The sequence below is a fragment of the Agrilus planipennis genome, unplaced genomic scaffold, assembly GCF_000699045.2.
Source record: "Agrilus planipennis isolate EAB-ADULT unplaced genomic scaffold, Apla_2.0 scaffold123, whole genome shotgun sequence".
NCBI classification, from domain to species: domain Eukaryota; kingdom Metazoa; phylum Arthropoda; class Insecta; order Coleoptera; family Buprestidae; genus Agrilus; species Agrilus planipennis.
Window position 1 is genome coordinate 574445 of NW_020438894.1, and position 17604 is coordinate 592048.

The following is a 17604-nucleotide window of genomic DNA, read 5'->3' on the forward strand; positions in this document are numbered from 1 at the left end:
CTTACAGGTTCCGGTTATACTGAATACACGCCACATTTCGAAATCGACCATCTATCATACGCAGTTACCAAGAAGAAGTATTTATTTACAAATTAAATTACATACACACGGTTGTTCTTGAAGTACCTGTTATCTAGTATCTAGTTCAATGGGCCTAGAATAGGGGTTACAAACGCGTACTTGTAATATACTCATGTTTTCAATTTCCAGTACTCGCACATCTAAAAGTTTTGAATGAATTAATCGAGGAAGGAAAGTAGCTATGTACAACAATTTGGAAAGTTTGACTTGAAAGTTCATAATGTCGTTTTGGAATAATTACATTTAGTTTAATGTGTATAACTAAATTTTTATAAACTGACAATTTTCTGAATATACCAAATATTTCTGTAAAAGGCAATTCTGAGAAATATAAAATGACATTCTTTTTATATTATTATTTTTGGCGTTTTGAGAATATGAGCCAAGAAAATGTCCGAATGGTCATAATGCATGTTTAGACAAGATCAGTTTAATACATATATTTAGGTAACTGTCTGTTTCCTTACAGTAGTTACAAAGAACGGTATCATGTTATTCTTTTCGATTTTTCTGCATACCTAATCATTTCTCAAATTTAGAAAAAACTATTATTACAGCAATAAAACAAAAAGGTGTGAATTAGTTACGGCAGTCGAAAAAATAAAATACAAAGGCATAGATAATGAAAGCAATTTATTCACCGGAACAAACACCTGTGTAAGTTTAGTTCAACTCTGGAAAATCCAAGAGACAATTTATCTCTTCTTTAGTCGAGGGTGATATTGGGATAACTGTCTATTCGTGACAAAAACATGACGCAAACTTGATTGAAATTTCTTAAAATAATGAATTAAATCTAACGGGTTATTTTTCTTTAATGAGCAGGGGATGACCAACTTGTGGAATCATTGATTGAATTTCTTGACACTATTTCTATCGCTAGTAAAAGGCGACGTCCCATTAAAAACCGCAAACTAAAATATTAAAACAAAAAGCAAATTGCTTGTCTCCGAGGAATCAGTAGAGACGATAATGACACCAAACTGTCGTTTCATAAAATGTGAAATTTTTTTCCATTTCGTGATATATCTAAAAAATGTGAAATTTTTTTCCATTTCGTGATATATCTAAAAACTAATAACATAGAGTCTTGTGTAATAGTGGAAGCTGTTTTAGTACTTGTAACTATTAATAGCATATATGTAAAAACATGACACTCTGTTGTCACAAAAGCTTTTCATTATAATAATTATTTATCCACAATAATTATTTTACTACACCGTGAAGAAATCTCTCGAATTTTTCTAGAAAAGCTCTTCACATATCTTCTCATGCCTAAGTATTTTGTATTTGTGCATGTTTATGATTTGTTAGCAGCTCCGGCAGTCATCGTCATTACAAAGAGTATAGGTTATTATAATTTAAAGGGTGTTTTAATAATTTCTAGGAATAAATTAATATTTTACAATTAGTTATAATGTTAACATTTTTAGTTCCCAATTGGATGATACTTACCCTTAGGTAACTCTATTCACACCATACCATTTTTAATGAAAGTTGAAACAATTTATTTAAAATTGGGTTTACACCATACAATATACATACATATGTATTCTCCTTCACAATGCAATTAAATGTCGGCTATCCTTAGATGCTAACGCAAACATAGCGACGTCACCTTTCCAGTTGCTTTTTACTTTTGTTTTATTTTTTCAATTTTTAATTTTACTGATTAGCTGCGACGTAATACAGAATTAACCGGTCGTTGTATGAATTTTACAACAGCCACGAGCATGAGTCGCAGCAGTATCAAGTTCAACAATGACAAGTTGTATAAGTGATAAGCACGGTTTTAATCTCTGGTCCATATAATGTTTAAAATATTAATCATGTTCAAATATAAACGAACATCTATGAATGATGTCCGATGGAATTTGTTGCTTGTTGTTTCGTCCTAAAATGACATTTGATCATAAACCTAATCACGGCATACCAATCTTCTGCGTTTACATTCTGTACGTGCAAGGTTCTTTTTCAAACGGCTATCCAATTTTTGAACATTGTTGTCTTATAACTTAGATTTTTTGGAAAGTTAATATCAATTATTAACAACAAATTAAAGACAAAAAGGCAAAAGGAGGACTGAAAGTCAAATGCATCCTGCCGCTTTCATGCAAAGCTATAAATACTTAGCTGTACTCATAAAAAGCTTGATAAATGTTGGAGGCATATTGTGCTAAATACACGCAACTATCCGAATCACACTTGATGCACACACAGTAGGAAAGCAAAGTAAATGAACGGGTCTGTCGGATACACACAACACGATTGAATTTCCCGTAGTCATTCCCAATTTATTTGATGTTTAGTATTTCTGAAGCGGGACTTTTAAATGAAATAATAGTAGTAGTAAATAATGTTGTTTAATACTTCTTGAAGAGTTGTCTAACGATACTCCGCAAGTTGCGTTATGTAGGGAGTTTTCATCCTTATTTGTTTATACGCGACACCGGGTTTCCTTCGTGATCGAGCATTGAAGTCTCCAGAGAATTTTCGCTTCTACGTGTTCCCCGTTGCAGTTTTTTCGCATTTTTGATTTTATTTTGTTCCTGGGGTTCCATACCCAACTAGAGACCCTTATCATACGCCCATGCGTCTGTCTGTGTATATGTCACAGTTAGTGGTAGGCACTCACGTATACCTATCAAGATAAATGGCCTTATATTGATGATCTGAAAACAGAAACGATGAAATTTTTCGCAAAATTATTTTTTTAACACAAATGCATCCTTTATTAATAGAAATATTCATTTCATGGAAGCGTCCATCCTTTATCTGATTATATTATCGGTTATTTGTATCACTGAAAATTATAGAATTATCTCACTGTTGAGTCTTCCTGCCTGCACACTAGTCATTTATATATCAGCTCTCTTATATCAACTGTCGACTATGCCCTTATCTCGATATCTCGCATCCCTGTTCATAGCGAAAAGTAACTGAAAATCGTCGGTTTATGAATAACAATTTTCTGGAGTAAAACACCTTGAGCCATAGAATTGTTCAGTAACCAAGATTATATCTGTCATCGGCCTAAAGTCTCGGTCGACTCTTTCCGCGAACATTCCACTTAGTTCTCACGAAAATTCCTAATGTTCTTCGAAACTCCCACCTTGTTTAATGGAAGCCGAATCTCGTTTATTTTCAAGACCCACGAAGAAGGCAACGGAACCGCACCGCACGGTGCAATACGGTGGTAACCTATCGATGTTGTCGAATATCACATGTCATGGCCGGGGACAGGCAATTCTTTTTTACAAAGTTTGCTTTAGGTACATTGCATTTTTACTTGTAGGTATCTTCTCTTTATTGTTACCCTGTTGTGTGCGTGCCAATTCGAATGCGCTGACCAGTACGAAGCACAACTGTTTTCAGCAGCTAGATAGAAATTACTCTCAAGTTTGGTTTTTAATAAATTTATGTTGAAACTGCTTACCTACCTGTTTGTATTAATAATGATTTGTCAACTGTACATCTCAGTTGGTTGATATAAATTTTATAGTATGTAACTATACGTTGTGAATGATTAGGTACTACTGTAGGAGAAAGGTCTAGCAATAAAGTATTATTTTTGCAGTTTAATGTGGCATAAAGGAAATAAACGTGGACACCCTTGCAGAGGCTGTTCTAATACATTTACATTCAATGATGCCGAAAATGATTGCAATATCTGAAGGATGAGACTTCTATTTCTTGTAAGCGTCGAATGAAGTTAAAACATTACTAAAAATCTTATACGCCATTGGTAAACTGTCGCATTTAAAGCATTATTCTCACTATCTGATGTGGAGCGTAATTGTTCCTCTTTTAGAAAGTTCTCTGAACGACTACCCTGTGTCTCCTTTCACCCTTGTTTTATGGTAATGTTTAAAAATAATGTAAAAGGTGCTTGAAAGTTAATTTTATTTATTACGACCCTTATCATTATTTAATTGACTCCAAAAAAATCATGCGTACTATCGAAATATTTTGGGATGGCTGAATTCCGTCAAAGTTCTATTATAAACATACTAATACGTTATCCCTTTGAAGTTATTCATCGTCTACCATGTTAGTAAATTGTTAAAATGCGAAAAGAAAGAATGTTCGTAAAATTTCTATTTGCTTTTCTCTACACCGGTATGTGTATTACAAGGTATCTACGAACCTACAAAGCAAAATCGTTTCAAGTAAATATGCACACTAACTGAAAGTACGAAAAAAAGCGGAAATAACGTGTTGTTGTCAGTGTTGTAATTCTCCTTAACAAGCAGACGCATACATTCCTACAAGTGTTATCCATGAAGAATTTTTGAAACAAACTGATGTACAAACAAACGGACAGAAAATCACGTAGGTACACATACTTATATTGCAGCCAGTTCGAACAAATCGCTACTTTTAATTCTGCCTAGACGTTTCTGAAAGCAGTGTTCCGTTAGGCGGAATTAAAAGTTACACTTAATTCGTAATGGCTGATATGGCATGTATGCATGTGGTGCAAATGTTTCAAAATAATTGTGCTCATGTAAAATCCTTATATCATTAAATAACATGTTGATCTGTCGTGTTTTTATTTTGTGTTTCTTGGAAAAGCAGTAAGAAGAGTAGTACGTGTGTGACCATTATATATTTATTTGAGAAGTTTTAATAAGAAAACAGGCACCAAATTTTGTGATTTCCATTAAAGTAATAAAACCCAATGCACCTATCTATTGGTTATATTGTGAACTTCCAGGAAATGTTCGAGAAACTTCATTAGGTAATTTAAGAAGAAGAATAATAATAAAGGAATAGTACTAAAAGGTGTTACCCAAAAACCGACAAAGTATTGTTACGGTTTTTATAATATTCTGTTAACTTTTCAGTTTCTACAAACCTATTAAAGAACTGACTAAGTCTATAAAGACACACTTAATCCCTCAATTCCAGCTTCTTCCGATAAAACGAGAGCAGTATTTTAATCCTCCAATTAGCGTCGTTTATCTTAACAGAACTTTTATGTCACAAATCAAAGCGACGACGACAACAAACACGCACATAGATATATATATATATATATATATGTTGAAACAGTTNAATAAAACTATATAAATCCGGTTAAAATTCAAACGGTCCGTGCAAATCAGTTTCTGAACATGAAACAAAACATGCGGTTTGATTAAAAATGCCTTGTTTCGGACCACAAATAAAAATTTTTATTGGATATGTTAACATCAAAAACTACTCCTCTGAAGAAATAGGTAATACAACTTTTACCTGCCGTTCAGTGAGACCTGTTCGGCGAAAGCTGGTCAAAATTCATTTGAAGGGGTAGGTACCACAAAACTGGAAATGAATTTGATTACAAAGTGCAATAATAATAGCACGTCCTTTTTAGAGGTGTGCACCACTACAGTTGAAAGGATGTTTCTATAATTTGTATGAATGAATGTAAAGTTATGTCACCATTTTTAGATTCTAATTGGATAGCACTTGCCCTCTAATTGGATAACTAATGTGGAGGTGACAAAGTTGATACAGTTTTTAAAACCCTTTTTACTATACAGTTAAATGTCAGCTACAGTTTATTAGCAAATGCAATTTACTACTAAAATAATATTTATCTTTGATTTGTCTTCCTTATTGGCTCTTCAAATTCCACAAAAATTGAGTGAAAGAGACTTTTCGTTAGAATTTTTTTCATGCAACTGAAACCACAAACATAATAGAATATAATACGGCGTAACAATATATCAAGAGAGAATGGCAACATATTTATAATAATAAAAATCCTTTTATTGTATTTAAAACAAGCGTTATTTTCAATACCCACAATAGCTGCAAATTATCATTTAGCCCATAATATTTGGCTGTGAGATTTTGACCGGATTTCTACGGTTCAGTCACGTTGTGTGTCGGTTTGAAGTTCCGAAAGTCGATGCAATTCTCTTCTTTTACGTCTGGGAGACTCACTTGACAAGGCGGCCGAGATTCCCTTATCTCGGGGAGACATCGCCGAGAGCAGGTATGTACCTAGTATTCTACATATAGGTACTATATTCCATCCACACACAACTTCACATTTTGCATAACAAAAAAAAAATAAAACAAAATAAAAGGATTATGCTACGTCGTGACTCATTAATACCAACACACGTATATCATATACATCATGAGAATTATGTGTAAACCTTTACCATCTTAAACTAACTCGGAATATTCTCAGATGTGACGTGCGTATGAACAGTGTTGCACATAAATTTTCTTTTATTCTAGATATTATTTTTCTGCTTGACGAAATTTAGATAGCACTTGCAACCCAGTAGGAACGGTAAGGTAGTCAACGGCCAGTCGCATACGCACGCGATAGACTAGCCATTCACTAATTTATTAAAGTTTAGTATTTTGGATTTTATTAACAGGTTTCCTTCGTGATCGGGCATTGAAGTCTCCAGAGAATTTTTGCTTCTACGTGCTTACTGTTACAGTTTTAAGGTTATTTATCATTTTATTTTTTACCTAGGGTTCTATAGCCAATTAGAAATCCCCATCATACACCCGTTCGTCGGTGTGTCTGTGTGTCACAGTTCCGAGTAAAAACAGAAACGAAAAATTTTTTCGAAAAGTAAAAGTATAAAGTATCGCTACTTATTCTACTCCTTTGAGTGGGGTGAACTTAGACAGTCTCTTAATAAAACGCAACAGAAAACTATTATGGGATTTTTGATTTTAACCTTTAAGTTACAAAGGAATTAGTTTCAAGGTCGTTATTAAAGTATGCCCCCTCTATAGTATGTCTGAACTATCTTTATAAAATTCTGAATGTAGCCTGATTAAATTGGTTGTCGTACTCACTCTCTAAGTAAAAATAGAAGCTCCTTTCAATTGCTTTGTATCTTTTCCTGCCGCTTTCAAGCAAAGCTATAAATACTTACCTGTACTTATAAAAGCTCACTCAACTATCCGAATCACACTTGATGCACACACAGTAGAAAAGCAAAGTAAATCAACGGGTCTATCGGATACACACAACACGATTGAATTTCCCGTAGTCATTCCCAATTTATTTGATGTTTAGTATTTCGGAAGCGGGACTTTTAAATGAAATATACAGTAGTAAATAATGTTGTTTAATACTTCTTGAAGAGTTATCTAACGATACTCCGCAAGTTGCGTTATGTAGGGAGTTTTCATCCTTATTTGTTTATACTCGACACCGGGTTTCCTTCGTGATCGAGCATTGAAGTCTCCAGAGAATTTTCGCTTCTACGTGTTCCCCGTTGCAGTTTTTTCGCATTTTTGATTTTATTTTGTTCCTGGGGTTCCATACCCAACTAGAGACCCTTATCATACGCCCATGCGTCTGTCTGTGTATATGTCACAGTTAGTGGTAGGTACCCACGTATACCTATCAAGATAAAAGGCCTCATATTGATGATCTGAAAACAAGAATGATGAAATTTTTCGAAAAATTATTGTTTTAAGTCTCCTTGCTGGCCCTTTTGAGTGGGCTGTCCATAGATAAGTCTCTTAATGAAATGCAACAAAAAATTATTAAGGATATTTTGATTCTAACAATTCGGCTACGAAATATTTGTTTTTGAGGTCGTTATTAAAGTATGCCCTTTTAATGCCTCAACTATTGTTTTAAGTATCTACATGTACGTGCCTACACAAGTCCTGAAGGAAGGTATATTTTGTCGAGTACCTTCAAATAAAACTATTTTGAGTAGTGGATTAGTAATATTTATTTATGCCAACAATTTGTGTTATTCAGTCAAGTAAGTAATACATATTTATTTTAATAATTTATAAACTATACGTGGCCTTAAGGGTTAGCACGCTTCCTTTGTTAAAACCTAAACACTCGGAAACCTGTTTGTCCAAACAGAAATGATCTTTTCCATTCGCCTCCTCATAATCTGTTTTATGACGGGCCTTATCATTCCATCTTTTGACTCATAAATCACTAAGAAATGATGCGCATAATAAGCTAACGCGTTCCGTCTCATGTTCGCCGCCAACGAAGGCATCCAATCGGACAACCCGAGTGACGGATTTGGGAGCCAGGGAGTCAATTAGATTTTTGAATGGGCATTCTATTAAAAGAGGATTATCGCATGGCACAGTGGGATGTTGCCTCACCAATATCGCAACAATACGTCGGGGTTTATAGCACTTATAAATTATACGATTAGCTCTACGTAAAACTGTTTGGCGAATTCAACAACAATAAGCACCGGCTAGTACTGACCTTGTCGAGAAAACCACACATTTCGTTAAATAAATTTAAGGTAATTTGAACAAATTGAAATTAAGGTATATTATTTTAATATAATACGCTTGAAAATACTGTTTCACTTTAGATACAAAGAAGCCGGAAAACTCTTCAAGATAAAGGAAACTGTTCATCTTATTTTGGAGATTGCATTATCTGAAAACCACATTTAACCGCTTTTTTTATAATTAATACCAAAAACTTAAGGTCTTCAACATAAAATATTTTTAACTTAAGAAGGTACCTGGATGGATACATACATACATACATACATACATACATACATAAACATATATACATATGTATGTAGGTCGACAGTTCACTTCTAAACTGTTTTAAAAAGGAAAATAAAAAAAAAAGTTAACGTAGGGAAGTTTAATTTTGCAATAATGGAATGGAATTGTTAAACATTATTGTTAGAGTAATTTCTAGTATATGTAGATATAACGTGTTACGTACAATTAATCAAGTGTTTTATTCATTTATCTACTCAAGAACTTATTTTAAACGTTATGAATTAAAAACTGACCTACATTCTAAAAACCATATTTTTTATGAATTCCTTATTTATAGTTGAATAACGCCCTCTGAATCAACTGCAGGTAATCAAAAACGATTGAAATGAGAGCGATACGTTTTGACACTATTTGACCTTACTTAAAGATGTCGCAATAGAATTAAATAACGGTCCGTTGAAGTGCGAGATACCCTGAAAGGTAAACTGGCGTCATATCCTTTCGCTATATGCTGCTCTCCAATTAGACAAAAACAAATAACTGTATGACGAACACAACTGACATTTGCAAACGGAAATTCTTGTTACCTATGGTTTGTCTTCGCATCTCTTGATATTAAATTGAATTCAGATTTTTGACATTGGCTTTCTTTAGATTACCTAACTCCAAAAAAGGATCATGTCAAAGGATGAATCAATATTATCCTATAGAAAAAAGTTAAAAAAAGAGGGTCTAAATCTTAGTAGGTACTTCTGTGACGTTTCATAAATTCAGAAAGTTACAGTTTTATCATTGAATATAATGGAGAAGAGTCAGTCTTACACTTATATTTTCAATCAGGTAGATTTTAAGCAGAATTAGACATTTTAGATTGAAGTAGATATTTTGTAATTGCACGATTTTCCAATTTATCCATTTTTATAAAAATGGCAAGTGGGCCTTCTTTAAAACAGGATGCCAAAAAATCAATTTTTGAAACGTTCGTTTAGGACAACGAATATATTGAATGCGTACCTAGTAGTGAATGTGGCACCCACTTTAACAGGTAGTAAAGAGTTTATTACTTTATTATAAATGCCCAGCAGTTTATACTCGTTGGGTCGGACCGCTGGCTTAACGATTGTCGAAAAATAAGTGAGACCGGACACCACTCTGAAAGGCGATAATCATTTTACAATCACACTTTCATAAATTATACTTTAAACCGTGAAACTGTCTTCAGTGGGCATCTAATAATTTTGACAGGAGTTATCCTACTGATGATAGTTAACTCAACCGAAAATAATGCAAAAGCTGAGAATTGATAAGTTTTCCCTAGGCTCCCCGAATAAGATAAGGAAATCTATCAAATTACAACAATTGCAATTACATTGGCTATAATATTAGGTTGCTTCGACCGTATGTGTGATAAGTACATATCTATACTTAGAAAAAGCTTGATAAATGTTGGAAGCATATTGTACTAAATATCCTCAACTATCCGAAGCACACTCAGTAGGAAAGCAAAGTAAATGAACGGGTCTGTCGGATACACACAACACGATTGAATTTTCCGTAATCATTCCCAATTTATTTGATGTTTAGTATTTCGGAAGCGGGACTTTTAAATGAAATATGCAGTAGTAAATAATGTCATTTAGTACTTCTTGAAAAGTTATCTGACTATACTCCGCAAGTTGCGTTATGTAGGGAGTTTTCATCCTTATTTGTTTATACGCGACACCGGGTTTCCTTCGTGATCGAGCATTGAAGTCTCCAGAGAATTTTCGCTTCTACGTGTTCCCCGTTGCAGTTTTTTCGCGTTTTTGATTTTATTTTGTTCCTACGGTTCCATACCCAACTAGAAACCCTTATCAAACGTCCATCCGTCTGTCTGTGTATATGTCACAGTTAGTGGTAGGCACCCACGTACACCTATCAAGATAAAAGGCTTTATATTAAATAATATTGATTACGAATTAGTGCAAAAGCTGAGAATTGTTAAGCTTTCCCTAGATTTCTCGAATGAGATAAGGAAATCTATCCGTTTGCAACAAAATACAAACCGATCATTGCAAATGTTTTGTCGGACCCATTGACTGCAATAGTAGGTTGCTTTGTCCTAGACAAAAATTTTCAGTTTCTGTCCAGTCTCTCAAAGTCTTTCAGCGTCTCTAAGAGCGTCTCTCACAGTGTTTCACAGTCTCTCAGTTATTGCGTAGGTGTTTTTATGAATCTCTCACAGTCTCTGTATGAGAGACTCGAACGATAAAATTGTTAATTTAGGGATTCGAGTTTCTCACAGGGAGACTGAATGAATAAAACTGAAAAATTGAGAGACTCGAGTTTATCGTAGAAAGACTGGGATCTCTGAAATATGTTGAACTTTTTTAAAAAAATTTTAACCATGTCTATCGAGACACCACTTAATGAGAGACGGAGACTCGAGTCTCGCTTTCAGAGACTCTGGGAGACCGAACATTTTTATGTCGGGTGACCATGTCTGTGACTACAAATATGTAAATAAATTTTATAGATAGATAGATAGATAGCTATCTATCTAATAAATTTTATAGACTGATCCTAAGTACGTATACCATTGGAGCTCAATTTTTTGGTCTACCCACATTTTTGACGGTTCACTGGTGTGAAGGTACGATTGTTCTAGTAGAAAAATTGAACATAGGTATGTTATAAAGATTCGCAATTGTAGAGCGTTTTAAGTAGTTTAATTCCGCCCTCAACAGTAACTTGCGCTATAACTTGTTCAATTGCAGTGACTACCTACTGACTACTTCCGATTCATCGGTGGAGTTTACGGTTGCTGAAATGTCGTGCAGGGCCCGTAATTTTGGCTTATAAGCAAAAGGACATGCGGTAAATCACCGCGTCGAATCGGCAACTAAACCAAACAAGTATCGGCAAATATTTACGTAAAGGAGACTCTTTCGCTGTATTGTTACGGGCCGGACTGGCTTTCTTTCCACGGCGGATTAAGCTCGTTTGTGTGACAAGTAGATTTATGTACAAAGTGCCATCACATAATGCATAACTACCTGTTCTAATAGCTTGGAGAGGCGCAAAAGGTAAACGGTAAAAGGGAGAGGAGAATGGAAGCGGTGCGTGGCGGTGGGTCCTCGAATGAATGGACCCCAGCGCCACCGTCCGCTCTCAATGAAAAGAACTGAAATGAATTGAGTTGTCAGGAAATACTCGACATGTAATCGGCAACAATGGACACTAGTAAATATTTCACCCCCTAGGAGGATTCTTTCGCAAGGGTGTTAGATGCGAGCGCGACACCGCGTCGCCAAGCGGCATCGATAAAATGTGCAAGTCAGATGCACCCGAATTCCACAGGAATTCTCTCTATTTTTTCTCTCCAATGTGGACGGAAAATTTGTATACCACCTAATAATTCACACTGTAACGTGAAACTGTACAAACAAAGAGCTACCGACAGACGACCGTATCGGCGACCACCTTACGTTTTGCCAAACCCATTTTGACACACTTCGAATTTTACAAGATTTATTATCGTCGTCCATTTTTCAAGGTAGCGAGGAGACATTTTTACAGAACAAATTTCATACTAATCAGCGGCAATTATCCAAACGAAAACTGTCAACAACAAAGGCTCCGTTTTGACTTACAAATATGTTAGGCATTCCTTTGAAAGAAACCAATCAAATATTTTGAAAGTACTCTCTTAATCAAACACTGTTTGAAATCAAAAAGCATCAACACATTCTAATTCTACATGAAAGTTTACCCTAGGGTTTTGTAACAAGAATTAAAAAGATTTGCAAATAAAGAAATAAAGTGAAATGTGGGGAAAAACAATGAAAAATAATCAGTGTCACTTAAACTACAATAAAAGTAACTATTAAAACGGACTACTGGCAGTAGTGATACCTGTTTTATGCTAACAGAAGCATTTTTTTACGAACTTGAACTGTTCTGAAAACGTTATTTCACATTTGAATTAACCTTAACGTCATCATCATCATCGTCATCATAAGGTCGTCAGTCATAAAACTGGCTGGACGCGTACCTCTATTTTTTTTGTCCTGAGCTAATCTTCGCATTTTCGTAAAACTAGAACATCCTTTTTCAATTGCCAATTTTTCTTCGTAACCTATGTATATTTCATAGTCATCTCGATACAAAGTTTGGAGGTCACTGTATATAATGGGCATATGTATTGTACCTAAATGACACAACGATACCTTCGAAAAAGATGACTCAAAGTTTGTCATGGACATACTATGAAAAACCGAAGAGATATTGAAGATACGTTTTTATTCTTTTGTTAGTCTTGTCAGTTAAAACAGAACATAATAGTTACAAAATCTATATCTTATTAAATGTGTACTAATGAGTCACTAATTTATTAGCCAATTAATTGAAATTGCAAATATAGGGATCACTGAAGTACCTATACAGTTTTCAGTGTATGAAACCGTTTTGGCACCTACGTACTGAAAGATTGGCATGATAAAATATTATTTTGTCCTTTTTGTAATCTACCCACGTATGATTTGAAGTTAAAGGACTCTGTTAGGAGTAGGTAATTATAATTAAACGAAAACTAAATGTGCCTATATTTATATATGTACATTTATACATATATCATGTTGTTTCTTAGAAACAAATAGATATTGTTACACATAAAATTTTCTATCAAAAAACCGTCGAATTGATTTGGTCAAATTGATTGAATTCTTATATATATAGATACGCATCTATTTTGTCACTTGGACGTTTCATTCAGGAATTCAACAATAACCGTGTAGGTGCTTTTTGTTATAAAAAGCGAGACTGTCAGATAGAGGTTTCGGTTTGATAATGACACTGCACTGTATACAATATACATAATATGCAGAGCTAACGAGGGCGACAGCCCCCGTTGGCAATGGGAGGTCCAGTCGGACATGTTTCTAAACAATACGCTGCGAGAGAAGTTCGAAATTTACGAGCGAGTCGGGAAGAGTGACTGCCAGAGAGAATAGCGCATCCGATAATCATTTCTGACACCTACCGCCGACACCGTCTCACCACCAACCGACCGATCGACCGACCAGCACGACCATCGTCTCCTATCCGGCAGAGCTCCTGGCAGGCCTTGGAATTTGGCACCTTGACGAAGAACATTTAGTACACTTAAGTGGACAACAGGTATTAATAACGCTAAACGGACCCAGAAATTACACCACATAACAAGAAAGACAAACCTGCCTCATACAGGCTGCTTGCTGTTATTTGACAGCACGTGGGTTGATAAAAATAGGCATCGACTAACACCTAAAAATGGAAATGTATCATGCTTATTACGAATAATACAGATATATTTTTTCTTTTTCGTTAATGGATTGGGAATGGACTATATTAGATCGGATATCGGACGTGTTTAACATAAGATTTTAGGTAGATTTATGCTAAAGTTTATTCAAGAAGAGGAATATATAACATAATCACAATCCTTCTCCCAGTATGAAGGATTGCTCCCATCCTGCTGCTTCTTGTGGCGTTTTGTCTTCCTTCATCAATGTTCCTTCCGCTTCATCATTCCATTCTCTGGTCTGCCTCTTTTTTTTTTCTCTTTGTACCTTTGCGTTCTATTTTTGCAACATAAATGTCTAAACTACTGTGTTAGTAACTGTTTCTCTTCCGTCTCTTCCTTAAACGTTTAGAAGAAATTAATTTCCATGTTGGTTCTAAGAGAGTTGACATTCCCATGATCTACATGAAACCATGTTTTTGAGCTTTTAATTTTATTCTTGCTTAATGTACTTTCTGTTCTTCCATACTAATATTGTTTCTAGTATCTTTATTCAAAGGTGGATTTCATTGTTGAAGCCCACCTACATAGATACCTGCATGCAAATGAAAATCGTCGTTGTCGTTGAAGATTGGGTGACGTTAATAGGCCCTTTTTTTTTAGAACAATGAAATCACAGAGTTCATTGGTCAAACGTGTAATTCGTCTCTGTCGTTTCCCGGTGCAACACTTAAACAAATTGACCGACGGTCGACGTGTATTCGCGCTACGTGACCGCGAATACGATCGCAATATAACAATAAATATCGCCGGGCTTCGTGCATCATGCATATACAAAATATTATTGTTGTTGCTGGCGTTGTGCATGAAGTTTGCACTTTCCTCGGTTATAAAACGGTACTGCAACCATCGCGCCCATGTCGTGGATATGCAGTCACATTAACAGGATGGACAACAAGACCTGCGTGGTTTAGTTTCGGTCGGGTCCGATGCTAATTTTGCTCGTTAAGGCATACGCGAGTTGCTGCATAAACAGGGAAGCGGGCCCTTTGTAGCATCGTACGGAAACGATTTCGTAATTTTACGGATTTACACACTACTTTCACATATGAACCAAGTCTACTGTACGTATAAATAGGTAGATAGGTATGTAGGAGGTTAATACTTGCACTTTTATCGCAAACTTTTATTTAAAGAATAGACGATGCGAGTTGGACTCGGGCCCAAATAAGGAGGAGGAAGAAAGGATTAAATCTAAAGGAAACTAGCCGTTTTTTCTCAAGACCAAATTTCCCTGGCTTTTCCCAATTTTCCAGTCAGAATTTTGCTGAGAATGCTGAAATATTTCTACCTTATACTATAAACTGTAACCCATCACACTGAAACAACGTAATAGTGAAAAATCCAAAAGCACTTGTTCAATAAACAATTATTGGTATCTAATGCGGCATCACTTAAATGATAAGAGCTATAGGTACATATTCTTAATAAAGAAGACCCATAAAGATATCTCATCAGTCATCATAAACTTTGACACGAAAAAGATACTATAATTGAAGTGATATTCTTATTATATTCGCATACTTTTTACTGTTTCCAAATTTGCATAATTTAATAGGCATTAATGAAACGATTCATGGTTTGTGGGGTCCGACTTTTCGATAGTTTATTTTTAACACTTCCAGAAATTAATTGCTCAGCTTGGGTTGTGGCTGTAAGTCGTAAAAGAGGCAATGACGAAACGGCCAACAACGATAACCGGAAATTTGAGTGGCTTAAAGGACCAAACAAAAAATGTAGACGACTTGTACGCGTTCTACAGTCCCAAGTAAAATAATCAAGCTCATTATTTAGTCAAATGATTGAGATAGGGTTAATTCATCTATAAATTTATTAGAATGACAGCTAATAAGTATAAAAACATTAATGTTGCAATGGGAAATTCTACGATAAATACTTATGTATGTTACATTACATACGTGTAAAGTTGCTCCACATGCAGTCTTTTAATAATGATATTATAGGTATAATACATAAAACATGCATTGATTGTTTTGTAAATCGCTGCTAATTTAGGATCCCTTTATTTGACTTAAATATTGCCGTATAGGTATTTTATTATAAGCCTATTGATCGGGACATGAAGTTGCTAAAGTGTTTAACGCATTGTCGGTGGCAGTGTAAAGAGAAAGACAAAGTATGCAGGTCGTGAGTCTGGGAACAAACATCATGAGCAGCCACACCATCATCACCGCCAACCACTTCATTATCTGGCGTCCCCTGTCAACCCTCAGAGGTCGGGTGGTCCGGCGACTTTGAAACACCGGCATGTGACTCTTCACCTAGTTACAAGATAATCTCCCGCTGACACTTCTGATGTCTCAATAATAATAGTTTGGAGGCGGTGCCGTACGGTGTCGCTCAGTTATGTTGTTTCCATTTTTGACCCTCTGCTATAGTATATCCATATTACTTACATTAGGTACCATGTTCGTCGTTAGTGCTACCTTCATAACAAACACCGGTTGTACAGTGGCAAACAAAAATTCGGAATTTTTGACGTCAACAATATGAACAGTTTTATTATAAGAGAAAATGGAAACAGTTCCATTCTTTCCACCGATGTATTATAGACGAACAATACATTGCAAGTAGTTGATCAGTTTGATTAAAACTTATGCCCAATACAGTCTAAATTATTCCATTTATTACAAAAAACTTGCTTGAACTTTGTTGGCTTCCTTTGTAACAATGCCCATGTCATACGTGATGTTGACTTCTCTATGCAACAAGAAAAAATGCATGGATATAAAAGAACAATAAAATGTATTTGGTTTCAATCTACATAATTTAGTTATTTTTAATTTACGTACTACACACTACAGCTTAATTTTTTTTTTTAATACATCACTTTTCGAACCAACCTATTTCAATCTTCTGAACTTATTTGACGTATATGTATATGTAATAAGATGTAAATTGTGTGGAATCCGGCGTCTTGGGGGAGCGTTAAGTCTTTAGTTTAATGTTCGGTAAATGATCGGCTACTTCTGATAATTCGTTTACGAATGTACGTGCTTATTTGAAGTGCCTATGTATGCGCTAACGAGTGATCATCAGTGGGCCCACCCATCAATTATGTACCATAATGGGTAAATGGTTAATAGTTGCAATGGGCATTGTAATAATCTATTATATTGCAATATACGTAAAAGTGAGTAGTAGTAGTAACGTATTTATATAAAGAAATTTGGCAGACCATTCGAAATATTACTCGATTCCGATTTTAGCGTCAGTCTGTTATTGAGGATTGAGTTAGAAGATAGGTACTGCTGCATATCTATTTATTCCAATATAGTTTAATTATTATTACTTTGCTCGAAGATGTAAGTTCGGTCAACCTGATATTTTTTTATTTATGGGCCGCCGTATACATGGCTCATGTAATATGAGAAGTCTTCAGTCATTCCACAGTGTGCTCTGTTCGTACCGATCGTCAAGTAATAACCGTCTAACAAATTGAGAAAACTGAGTGAGAGCTTTGCCCTTTGCCGATCAACCGTCCAAGAACTGAATGAACCGACGACAGCAAGAGGGTCTCGTCGTTCGGGGCTAAAAGAAATCGTCGTTCCCACGAGTGTCGTCCGTCGGCGGGTTTCCGGAGCACTAGCTGCAAAATCTTTCGGCTTCATTTTCGTCCTGTCTCGTCGCTGATTTGTGAGTATATTCCGTTTGTGAAAGGCATTTCGCCGACACAGTCGACTTGGAACGGCTTCAGCACCAACTAT